The sequence below is a fragment of the Odontomachus brunneus genome, unplaced genomic scaffold (genome assembly GCF_010583005.1).
Source record: "Odontomachus brunneus isolate Ranch 3 - 2012 unplaced genomic scaffold, Obru_v1 Obru_scaffold_234, whole genome shotgun sequence".
Taxonomy (NCBI): Eukaryota; Metazoa; Arthropoda; class Insecta; order Hymenoptera; family Formicidae; genus Odontomachus; species Odontomachus brunneus.
This window is the reverse complement of record NW_022639684.1, coordinates 779-3,189: the sequence shown is the minus strand read 5'-3', so window position 1 is coordinate 3,189 and position 2,411 is coordinate 779.

Genomic DNA, 2,411 nt, shown 5'->3' with positions numbered 1-2,411 from the left:
AGATAATTAGGGAAGTGTTAGGTTTGTTTAACGCAAACATTACACGCATAATACACATATAATTTGCATTGCTTACAATGAAATATATTTTTAATACATCATTTTCCTATCAAAATATTGTATACAACATTGTCACATAATAAAACTTGCTTGTAAAACTTACACGTTATAAATTTCAAATATTTTGTCGCAATGTTGCGGATGGAATGCTGTAAAATAAGGGAAACATTACAAATGTTTGTACCAACTGCATGCATGTTTTTATATAGCATTCCACCCGCAACATTGTGACAAAAAAACAAATTTATAACGTGTAAGTTTTACAAGCAAGTATTTTATTATGTGACAATGTTGTATACAATGTTTTGATAAGAAAATGATGTATTAAAAATACATGTCATTGTAAGCAATGCAAATTATGTGTGTATTATATATGTATTATGTGTGTAATATTAACGTTAAACAAGCCTGACACCTCCCAAATTATCCCTAATTAATAGCATAAAAACGAAAGACATATTCAAAACTAATGTATTATACTGGGAAAGCATTAATTGCATGTCCTAATGTAAAAAAAAAAATAAAAGAAAATACCACACATGGACGAGTGTCATCGACGGGATCCGAACGTTCGTCGCTGGCCTAAAAATGTTCGACGTGTAAGTCTTAGTTCGCTCAGCTACACCGTCTCGCTGAAGGAGAGCCGCAACTTTAGTCCTATGGCTGCGTTCCAAAATTACTGCCAGTGCTGAAATTCTATAGTATACGTGACATGAACTATAGATTTTCAATACTGACAGTGAATTTTGGAACACAGCCTATGTATGTTACAGCTCCGCAACCCAAACTTTATACTATTATTTCTTACAAACGAAGATCTATTTGCACAAACTCAGTTAGAATGTTGATGCTCAACATTGCAGCTATGGGAAGTGCTATGACTCGTTCGGAAATCGATTTAATAAGTTGTGGCATCTCCTTGTAAAGGCAGACAACATATGTAAAATACGCTGCGCCGTACGCACTGCATCTTAGATGTGACAACGCTGCCTACATCTTAGACGTGGCAACGCTGGCTCGCATGTCTGAGCTTGAAATCGCGTCGCCAGCTGACGTGTTGTCACGAGACATCCATCTGGCGGCAATCTCTGAACTACAAAATCTGCGTTATCGGCACTTTCGAAGTTCGGGATCGACTCCGACATCCCCTTAAGGGGATGCCGTAGCGAGCGACGAACTTGATAAGCGTCGATAATGTAGAGCGATCATCAAAAAGCAGAAAACGTTATTATCATTTACCGACGATATCGAATTTATGTACACATATGTATAGATACTTATGGAATAAAAACGATCATTAAATAGGCGCTAACATAATACCCCTATTATCTTTTCACAGATGTTATGCAAGTATATGTGCTACGTTGTACATTTCAATTTTCTTACACATAGTTACATAATTGTGAATATCACGTTGCCATTCGTATTCTTTCCAAAATAGGCTCTTGCTACTTTTCTGATGAATTCTTCAAACTGCTTGTCTACTGGGTGCATCAAAGAAAGAGTTTTTAGAGAAGAGTGTTGTAGGCGCAAGCGTAGTTTGCGAATAACTTTTTGAAGAATATGTTATATATTATTTGAGTTTCAATATAATTAGCAACAGTAATTTGAGATATCATTTTCATTTCGCACTAACCAATGTTACACTTTATTTCCGCACGTAATTTTATCATATAAATTATAGCAGTCAGTACACTGTAATTTTTGAAAAATAAAACCAGTGTCACGACAGCAATAGTTCCGCATCGTTTTCATCTTTGAGGCAGGAATACCTTATTTCATTCATGCATGTATCTTTAATATAACAAAGCATTTTTAATTTGGTCAAGTCAATAAATTTTTTTTTGAAATGTCGTCGTCGTGATACCCAATACGTTTGCAAAACTTAGTTTTCTCGACCAAATTAAAAACTCATTTGCATGGTGAAAGTACGTGCGAAAATGAAGCGAAGTATCCCGGGAGATGCACAGCGAAATAGTCAAACTTGAAGTAAATTCCTAAAATACATCATTGCGAACGCGAAAATTACATAAAAAAATTGAAAGATATTATCCCAGAATATGCTTTAGATGCTAACATTATATGACCAAAATAACTTGCAATGACATGACAACAATTCGGTCCAATTCGACTCATCTCACTTTGGGATTTTTGGGATAAGGGGAAATTATTTTCGAGATTCTGGGTGTGCTGCTGAGGATGGAGAATGGAGTGACACAAACATACATTGTCACCCAAGAGACGATGCAGTACGAAATAACCTAACGACAACTACGAAAATATATTTCTTCAAACACGAATATTAGTTTAAAATCTCTAAAAAACAATCTCAGAAGGTGTTCTACATGCTA